The sequence below is a fragment of the Arachis hypogaea genome, chromosome 19 (genome assembly GCF_003086295.3).
Source record: "Arachis hypogaea cultivar Tifrunner chromosome 19, arahy.Tifrunner.gnm2.J5K5, whole genome shotgun sequence".
Taxonomy (NCBI): domain Eukaryota; kingdom Viridiplantae; phylum Streptophyta; class Magnoliopsida; order Fabales; family Fabaceae; genus Arachis; species Arachis hypogaea.
The window spans coordinates 43,885,238-43,895,962 of record NC_092054.1 but is presented as its reverse complement, the minus strand read 5'-3'; the positions used below and the strand labels follow the sequence as shown (position 1 = coordinate 43,895,962).

At 35.7% G+C, this 10,725-nt stretch overlaps 1 non-coding gene across 1 annotated transcript; it reads right to left on the bottom strand.

The window, feature by feature from the left end:
• Positions 1-969: 969 nt before the first annotated feature.
• LOC112781302 (small nucleolar RNA R71) lies at positions 970-1,078 on the bottom strand. The gene has a single exon (XR_003192086.1). It is a non-coding gene; the product is annotated as a small nucleolar RNA R71 (small nucleolar RNA).
• Positions 1,079-10,725: the final 9,647 nt, after the last annotated feature.

The following is a 10,725-nucleotide window of genomic DNA, read 5'->3' as shown; positions in this document are numbered from 1 at the left end:
AAATTCAATTTTTAATTTCAAATTTAAATCTTTTTCAAATCTTATCTTATTTTCAAATCTGTCTTAATTAGTTACTTGTTTTCTCTTTCTTCTTTTTCAAAACTTTCTAACTAATTCCTCTCTCTTCTATTTTTGAAAATCTCTCTTCTCTTTCTCTCTCTTCTTTTTTGAATTATACCTTCTAGTTTTTAAATCTTTTTAATTAATTAAGCTTTTATTTTCAAATTTAATTAATAATTAAAATAAAAACAAAAGTATTTTCTCTTTTCAATTCCAATTTTTGAATTCTTCTACTCCTCATAGCCGAATTCTTTCTCTCTTCTCTCTATCATCATTCTTCTTTCTTCTTCACATCTCACAAGGAATTCTCTATACTGTGACATAGAGATTTCTTTTCTTCTTCTTTCTTGGTTTTCTTTTTCTTGTTTATGAGTAGGAACAGGGATAAAGAACCTCTCTTAAATCCTGATCTTGAACTTGAGAGGATTCTAAGGAGGCGTTTACAACAAGCTAAAGCACAACACTCCAGAAGAAACCTCAAAGAGATTTTTGAACAAGAAGCTGAAAACATGGCAGCCAAGCTTAATAATGAAGGAGATGCAAGAAAGGTTCTTGGTGACTACACCATACCAACTTCTGATTTCAATGGAAGAAGTATCTCCACCTGCCATTAGAGCAAACAACTTTGAGCATAAGCCTTAATTAGTCTCTCTAATGCAACAGAATTGCAAATTCCATGGACTTCCACTAGAAGATCCACATCAGTTTCTATCTGAATTCTTGTAAATCTATGACATTGTTAAGACCAATGGAGTGGATCCTGAGGTCTACAAACTTATGCTCTTTCCCTTTGCGGTTAGAGATAGAGCTAGGATATGGTTGGATTCTCAACCTAAGGAAAGCCTGGACTCTTGGGAAAAATTGGTCAATGCTATCTTGGCCAAGTTCTTTCCACCTCAGAAGATGAGCAAAATCAGAGTAGAAGTTCAAACCTTCAGACAAAAAGAAGGTGAATCCCTCTATGAAGCTTGGGAAAGATACAAGCAACTGATAAGGAGATGTCCTTCTGACATGCTCTCAGAATGGTCTATCCTAGGCATCTTCTATGATGGTCTTTCTGAGATGTCCAAAATATCATTGGACAATGGTCAGCCTTCCAAATGTGAACAATGGTCTCAGCTCCAAAGTATAAAAACTAGATCCAAAGATTCGAATACAATAGTAAAAAGTGCTATTTATACTAAACTAGTAACTTAGGTTTACAGAAAATGAGTAACTAAGTGCAAATAGTGCAAAAATATACTTCCGGGGCCCACTTGGTGTGTGCTTGGGCTGAGCATTGAAGCTTTTTCGTGCATAGGCTGTTCTTGGTGTTAAACGCCAGCTTGGGTGCCAGTTTGGGCATTTTATGCCAGAAAGTTTTAGGCTGGTATTGGACGCCAGTTTGGGCCATCAAATCTCGGATAAAGTATAGACTATTATATATTGATGGAAAGCCCAGGATGTCTACTTTCCAATGCAATTGAGAGAGCACCAATTGGGCTTCTGTAGCTCCAGAAAATCCACTTCGAGTGCAGGAGGGTCAGAATCCAATAGCATCTACAGTCCTTTTTTAGCCTCTGAATAAGATTTTTGCTCAGGTCCCTCAATTTCAGCCAGAAAATACCTGAAATTACAAAAAAATACACAAATTCATAAAGTGACAATGGAATATAACTAAATATAATTAAATAACATTGGGTTGCCTCCCAACAAGCGCTTCTTTAATGACAGTAGCTTGACAATGAGCTCTTAGAGAGCTTCACAAATACTCAGAGCTTGATGATGGCCTCCCAACACCAAACTTAGAAGTTGAGTGTGGGGCTCTGTTTGACTCTATACTGAGGGAAGCTTTTCATGCTTCCTCTCCATGGTTACAGAAGAAGATCCTTGAGCCTTAAGCATAAGGTAGTCCTCATTCAATTGAAGGACTAACTCTCCTCTGTCCATATTAATCACAGCTCTTGCTATGGCTAGGAAGGGTCTTCCAAGGATGATGGATTCATCCTCTTCCTTCCTAGTGTCTAGGATTATGAAATTAGCGGGGATGTAATAGCCTTCAACCTTCACTAAGACATCCTCTACAAGTCCATAAGCTTGTTTCCTTGAATTGTCTGCCATCTCTAGTGAGATTCTTGCAGCTTGTACCTCAAAGATCCCTAGTTTCTCCATTACAGAGAGTGGCATGAGATTTATACTTGAACCAAGGTCACACAGAGCCTTCTTATAGGTCATAGTGCCTATGATGCAAGGTATTAAGAACTTTTCGGGATCCGGTTTCTTTTGAGGTAATTTCTGTTGAACCAAGGTATTCAGTTCATTGATGAGCAATGGAGGTTCATCCTCCCAAGTCTCATTACCAAATAACTTGGCATTCAGCTTCATGATTGCTCCTAGATACTGAGCAACTTGCTCTTCAATAAAATCTTCATCCTCTTCAGAGGAAGAATACTCATCAGAGGTCATAAATGGCAACAGTAAGTTCAGTGGAATCTCTATAATCTCTATATGAGCCTCAGATTCTTTTGGTTCCTCAATGGGGAACTCCTTAGTGGTCAGTGGACATCCATTGAGGTTTTCCTCACTGGAAATCACTACCTCTTCCTCCTTTATAGGTTTTGCCATGTTGGTTATATTGATGGCCTTGCACTTTCTTTTTGGATTCTCTTCTGTATTGCTTGGGAGAGTACTAGGAGGGATTTCAGTAACTCTTTTACTCAGTTAACCCACTTGTGCCTCCAAATTTCTAATGGAAGACCTTGTTTCAGTCATGAAACTGAGAGTGGTCTTAGATAGATCAGAGACTATGGTTGCTAAGTCAGAGAGGCTCTGCTTAGAATTCTCTATCTGTTGCTCAGAAGATGATGTTGGCTTGCTATTGCCAAACCTATTTCTTCCACCATTATTATTATTAAAGCCTTGATTAGGCTTTTGTTGATCCTTCCATGAGAAATTTGGATGATTTCTCCATGAAGGATTATAGGTGTTTCCATAGGATTCTCCCTTGTAATTCACCTCTTCCATTAAAGGATTCTCAGGGTCATAAGCTTCTTCTTCAGAGGAAGCTTCTTTAGTACTGCCGAATGCAGCTTGCATTCCAGTAAAATTCTGAGAAATCATATTGACTTGCTGAGTCAATATTTTATTATGAGCCAATATCACCTTCAGAGTATCAATCTCAAGAACTCCTTTCTTCTGAGTCACCCCATTATTCATAGGATTTCTTTCAGAAGTATACATGAACTGGTTATTTGCAACCATTTCAATAAGTTCCTGGGCTTCTATAGGCATCTTTTTCAGATGAAGAGATCCACTAGTAGAGTGGTCTAATGACATCTTGGACAATTCAGACAGACCATCATAGAATATACATAGGATGCTCCATTCTGAAAGCATGTCAGAAGGACACCTTCTGATCAATTACTTGTATCTTTCCCAAGCTTCATAGAGAGATTCACCTTCCTTTTGTCTGAAGGTTTGGACTTCCACTCTAAGCTTACTCAACTTTTGAGGTGGAAAGAATTTGGCCAAGAAAGCATTGACCAACGTTTTCCAAGAGTTTAGGCTTTCTTTAGGTTGTGAGTCCAACCATATTATAGCTCTGTCTCTTACAGCAAAGGGGAAAAGTATAAGTCTGTAGACCTCAAGATTAACCCCATTGGTCTTAACAGTGTCACAGATTTACAAGAATTCAGCTAAGAACTGATGAGGATCTTCCAATGGAAGTCCATGAAACTTGCAATTCTGCTGCATTCGAGAAACTAATTGAGGCTTAAGCTCAAAGTTATTTACTCCAATTCTCCACCATTATTGTTATTTTCGGCTGCCATGTCTTCTTCATTTTCTAAAATTTCTGTTAGGTCCTCTCCAAAGTTTTGTGCTTTAGCTTCTCTTAGCTTCCTCTTCAGAGTCCTTTCAGGTTCAGGATCAGCTTCAACAAGAATATTCTTTTCCTTGTTCCTGCTCATATGAAAAAGAAGAGAACAGAAAAGAAGAGAAATCCTCTATGTCAAACTATAGAGATTCTTTTATGTGAGTAGAAGAAGAGAAGAATAGAATGAAAAAGGGAGAAGAAGAAGAATTCGAACACAAAGAGAGGGGAAGGGTTCGAATTTTAAGAAGGAGAGTGTTAGTAAATAAATAAATAAATAGAAAGAGATGAGAGAGAATTCGAATATTAATTAAAATAAAAGAAAAATATTTTTGTTTTTATTTTAATTATTAGTTAGAATTCGAACTTATTAAAAGAAATAAAATAAAATTAAAATTTTAAAACAATTAGTAAAAAAAAAAGAATTTTGAAAAAGTTGTTAGTGGTTTTCGAAAAAGATAAGAAATAGTAAACTTTTAAAATTAAAACAAAAAGTTAAGTAGTTAATTGAAAAAGATTTGAAAATCAATTTTGAAAAGATATGATTGAAATCTATTTTGAAAAAAGATTTGAAAAGAAAATTAAAAATATTTGATTTTTTTGAAATTAAAGTTGATTACTTGACTAACAAGAAACTAAAAGATATGATTCTAGTATTTAAAGATTGATCCTTTCTTAATAGGCAAGTAACAACTTAAAAATTTTTGAATCAAAATATTAAATGTTAGCAATAAATTCGAAAATCATGAAATAAAAATAAGAAAAATATTTTGAAAATTTATTTTGAAGAATTTTCAAAAAACATGAAAGAAAAATGAAAAAGATTTGATTTTGAAAAATATTTGAAAAGATAGGATTTTTAAATTGAAATTTTGACTTGACTAACAAGAAACAACTAAATTTTGAAAATTTTTAACAAAGTCAATCCAAAACTTCGAAATTTATGAGTAAAATAAGGAAAAGATATTTTTTTTTATTTTTGAACTTTTTGATGAGGAAAGAGAAAAACAACACAATGACACAAGACATAAGAATTAAAGATCAAAACAAATAATGCGTGCAAGAACACTTTCAATGTCAAGATGAACACCAAGAACACTTTGAAGGTCAAGATGAACATCAAGAACATATTTTTGAAAATTTTTAAGAAAAGAAACATATGCAAGACACCAAACTTAAAAATTTTTAATGTTTAGACACTATGAATTCGAAAATGCATATGAAAAACAACAAAAAACATAAAACAAGAAGATCACAAGATTAAACAAAGAAAATCATCAAGAACAACTTGAAGATCAAAGAAGAACACAATGCATATATTTTCGAAAATTTAAGAAAAAAGAAAAACATGCAATTGACACCAAACTTAAAATTTGACACTAGACTCAAACAAGAAACACAAGATATTTTTGGTTTTATGATTTTATTAAATTTTTTTTTGTATTTTTCAAAAATTACTTTGGAAAAAAGAAAATAAAGAGATACAAAATTTTTAATAAGAATTCCAGGATTCGTGCAATGTTAGTCTAAAGCTTCGGTCCAAAAGAATTAGACATGGCCAAATGGCCAGCCAAGCTTTAGCATAACAATTACAGACATGTCTTTTCTCCAATGGAAAGTGAAAACCTCAGTCCAAAAGATTAGATATGGCTTCACAGCCAGCCAGGCTTCAACATATCTCAAGAAACTATAGAATTCATTCTTAAAAATTCTGAAGAACACAAATTTTTTTTGAATTTTTCGAAAACTATATTATTTATTTTATTATTTTCTTTTCGAAAATAAAAATAAAAAAGTTTAAATATAAAATAAAATTACCTAATCTAAGCAAAAAGATGAACCGTCAGTTGTCCAAACTCGAACAATCTCCGGCAACAGCGCCAAAAACTTGGTGTGGGAAATCGTGATTCACACTTTTCACAACTCCGCACAACTAACCACAAGTGCACTGGGTCGTCCAAGTAATAAACCTTACGTGAGTAAGGGTCGATCCCATGGAGATTGTCGGCTTGAAGTAAGCTATGGTCATCTTGTAAATCTCAGTCAGGAGGATTCAAATGGTTATGAGATTTTGATAATTAAAAGATAAACAAAACATAAAATAAAACAAAGTTACTTATGTAATTCATTGGAGGGAATTTTAGATAAGCATCTTGAGATGCTTTGTTGCTTCTGAACCTCTGCTTTCCTATTGCCTTCTTCCAACCATGCGTGCTCCCTTCCATGGCAAGCTATAAGATCCTCTCAGTGAAAATGGTCCTCTACGGTTTCTGCACGGCTAATCAACTATCAGATTTCTCGTCTCGGATGAAAAATACCAGGCACAGCTACCGCATGGCTAATCATCTGTCGGTTCCCGCTAGCGTCGGAATAGAATCCATTGATCCTTTTGCACACTGTCACTGCGCCCAACATTCGCAGGTTTGAAGCTCGTCACAGTCATTCCTTCCCAGATCCTACTCAAAATACCACAGACAAGGTTTAGACTTTCCGGATTCCAGGAATGTTGCCAATTAGTTCTAGCCTATACCACGAAGATACTAATCTTATGGACTCGGTCCGTGTATTAGATACCCAAGAGATACGTACTCAAGCTGTCACTCAATGACTACGTTGAGCTCAGATAGAACAGAAGTGGTTGTCAGGTACGCGTTCATAGAGTTGAGAATAATGATGAGTGTCACGGATCATATCATTCTCTAGATTGAAGTACGAGTGAGTATCTTAGAATAGAATCAAGCATGATTGAATAGAAAAACAGTAGTAATTGCATTAAATCATGAAGAATAGCAGAGCTCCAAACCTTAATCTATGGGGTGTAGAAACCCCACTGTAGAAAATACATAAGTGAAAAAGGTGTAGGCATGGCCGAATGGCCAACCTCCCAAATGTGAACAATGGTCTCATCTCCAAAGTATGAAAACTGGATCCAAAGATCCGAATACAATAGTAAAAAGTGCTATTTATACTAAACTAGTAACTTAAGTTTACAGAAAATGAGTAATTAAGTGCAAATAGTGTAGAAATCCACTTCCGGGGCCCACTTGGTGTGTGCTTGGGCTGAGCATTGAAGCTTTTTCATGCATAGGCTGTTCTTGGAGTTAAACGCCAGCTTGGATGCCAGTTTGGGCGTTTAACTCCAATTCTGGTGCCAGTTTGGGCGTTTTACGCCAGAAAGTTTTAGGCTGGCTTTGGACGCCAGTTTAGGCCATAAAATCTTGAGCAAAGTATAGACTATTAAATATTGCTGGAAAGCCCAGGATGTCTACTTTCCAACGCAATTGAGAGCGCACCAATTGGGTTTCTGTAGCTCTAGAAAATTCACTTCGAGTGCAGGATGGTCAGAATCCAACAGCATCTACAGTCCTTTTTCAGCCTCTGAATCAGATTTTTGCTCAGGTACCTCAATTTTAGCCAGAAAATACCTGAAATTACAGAAAAATACACAAATTCATAGTAAAGTCCAGAAATGTGATTTTTGCATAAAAACTAATAAAAATATAATAAAAAGTAACTAAAACATACTAAAAACTATGTAAAAACAATGACAAAAAGGGTATAAATTATCCGCTCATCACAACACCAAACTTAAATTGTTGCTTGTCCCCAAGCAACTAAAAACAAAATAGGATAAAAAGAAGAGAATATACAATAAATTTCAAAAATATCAATGAAGATTAGTTTCAATTAGATGAGCGGGACTAGTAGCTTGTTGCTTCTGAACAGTTTTGTCATCTCACTTTATCCTTTGAAGTTCAGAATGATTGGCATCCATAGGAACTCATAATTCAGATAGTGTTATTGATTCTCCTAGTTCAGTATGTTGATTCTTGAACACAGCTACTTTATGAGTCTTGGCCATGACCCTAAGCATTTTGTTTTCCAGTATTACCATCGGATACATAAATGTCACAGACATATAAATGGGTGAACCTTTTCAGATTGTGACTCAGCTTTGCTAGAGTCCCCAGTTAGAGGTGTCCAGAGCTCTTAAGCACACTCTTTTTTCTTTGGACCACGACTTTAACCGCTCAGTCTCAAGCTTTTCACTTGACACCTTCATGCCACAAGTACATGGTTAGGGACAGCTTGATTTAGCCGCTTAGGCCAGGATTTTATTCCTTTGGGCCCTCCTATCCATTAATGCTCAAAGCCTTGGATCCTCTTTACCCTTGCCTTTTGGTTTAAAGGGTTATTGACTTTTTCTACTTGCTTTTTCTTTTTCATTCTTTTCTTCTTTATTTTTTGCCTTTTCTTCTCTTTTTTTTCGCAAGCTTTTTCTATTCACTGCTTTTTCTTACTTCAAGAATCAATTTTATGATTTTTCAGATTATCAATAACATTTCTCCTTTTTTTATTATTTTTCAAGAGCCAACAATTTTAACATTCATAAACAACAATATATCAAAAATATGCACTGTTCAAGCATTCATTTAGAAAACAAAAAGTATCGCCACCACATCAAAATAATTAAGCTAATTTCAAGATATAATTCGAAATCCATGTACTTCTTGTTCTTTTGCAATTAAAAACATTTTTCATTTAAGAAAGGTGAAGGATTCATAGGACATTCATAGCATTAAGACATAGACACTAAACACTAATGATCATGTAATAAAGACACAAACATAGACAAAACATAAAGCATAGAATTCGAAAAACAGAAAAATAAGAACAAGGAAATTAAAGAACGGGTCCACCTTAGTGATGGCGGCGAGTTCTTCTTCTTGAAGACCCTCTGGAGTTCTTGAGCTCCTCAATATCTCTTCCTTGCCTTTGTTGCTCCTCTCTCATGGTTCTTTGGTCCTCTCTGATTTTATGGAGGATAATGGAGTACTCTTGTTGAGGTCCATGAGTGGGCTCTCTTGTTTGCTCCATCCTCTTTCTAGTGATGGGATTTTGAGATGAATCTCTCCATCTCCCATGACTCGGAGTTGGAAGAAACTGCCTTCCCTTTCCTCTTCCTAGAGGTTTCTCCGGCCTTAGGTACCATTAATGGTTATGAAAAAACAAAAATCTGAGCTTTTCCACACCAAACTTAAAAGCTTTGCTCGTCCTCGAGCAAAATAAGATAGAAGGGAGTAAAAGAAGAATGATGCAATTAATTTTGGAAACTTATTACTGTATGCAAGAAAAATTAAAAAGAGTTGAAAAGAATTTGAAAAGATATGTAAGTTTTGAAAATGTTTTGGAAGGAATTGAAAAGAATTAAAAAGAAAAGAATTGGAAAGATTATTAATCTTTAAAAATAGAAATTGAAAGATGAATGTTTAAAATATGTTTGATGCAAAAAATTATGAATTAAAACATGAAAAATTGAAAAAAAATCGAATTGGAAACAAAATTACCTCCCTTGTGTTATCCTGGCGTTAAACGCCCAGAATGCTATCCATTCTGGCGTTTAACACCCATTGGACTGCCTATTTGGGCGTTTAACACCCAGCCAGATACCCTGGCTGGCGTTAAATGCTAGGATTCCTTTTTTACTGGGCATTTTTCTGAACTCCCAGAATGTTGCCTACATGGGCGTTAAATGCCCATTCTGCTATCCTTACTGGCGTTTAAACACCAGTCAGCCTGTCCTCCAGGGTGTGCTATTTTTTATGCTGTTTTTGATTTTGCTTTAATTCTGCAACTATTTTTATGACTTCACATGATCATCAACCTGAAGAAAACATAAAATAACAGTGGAAAAACAAATGTCTATAAAATTAAATATAATTAAATAACATTGGGTTGCCTCCCAATAAGCGCTTCTTTAATGTCAATAGCTTGACAGTGAGCTCTTTAGAGAGCTTCACAGAGATTCAGAGCTTAATGGTGGCCTCCCAACACCAAACTTAGAAGTTGAGTGTGGGGACTCTGTTTGACTCTGTATTGAGAGAAGCTTTTCATGCTTCCTCTCCATGGTTACAGAGGAAGATCCTTGAGCTTTAAAATCCTTTGGTTCCTCATAAGGGAACTTCTTATTGGTCAGTGGACATCCAGCAAGGTCTTCCTCACTGAAAATCACTACCTTTTTACTCTCTCCAGGTTTGGCCACTTTGTATATAGTTATGGCCTTGCACTCTCTTTTGGGATTCTCTTCTGTACTGCTTGGGAGAGTACTAGGAGGAGTTTCAGTAACTCTTTTACTCAGCTGACCCACTTGTGTCTCCAAATTTCTGATGGAGGACCTTGTTTCAGTCATGAAACTGAGAGTGGTCTTAGATAGATCAGAGACTATGGTTGCTAATTCAGAGAAACTCTGCTTAGAATTCTTTGTCTGTTGCTCAGAAGATGATGGAAAAGGCTTGCTATTGCCAAACCTATTTCTCCTACCATTATTATTATGGAAGCCTTGTTGAGGCTTTTGTTGATCCTTCCATGAGAAATTAGGATGATTCCTCCATGAAGGATTATAAGTGTTTCCATAGGATTCTCCCATGTAATTCACTTTTTCCATTCCAGGATTCTCAGGGTCATAAGCTTCTCCTTCAAAGGAAGCTTCTTTAGTACTGCCGGATACAGCTTGCAATCCAGTCAGATTCTGAGAAATCATATTGACTTGCTGAGTCAATATTTTATTCTGAGCCAATATGGCATTCAGAGTATCAATATCAAGAGCTCCTTTCTTCTGAGTCATCCCATTATTCACAGAATTTCTTTTAGACGTGTACATGAACTGGTTATTTGCAACCATTTCAATGAGCTCCTGGGCTTCTGCAGACATTTTCTTCAGATGAAGGGATCCACCAGCAGAGTGGTCCAATGACATCTTGGACAATTCAGATAGACCATCATAGAATATACATAAGATGCTCTATTCTGAAAGC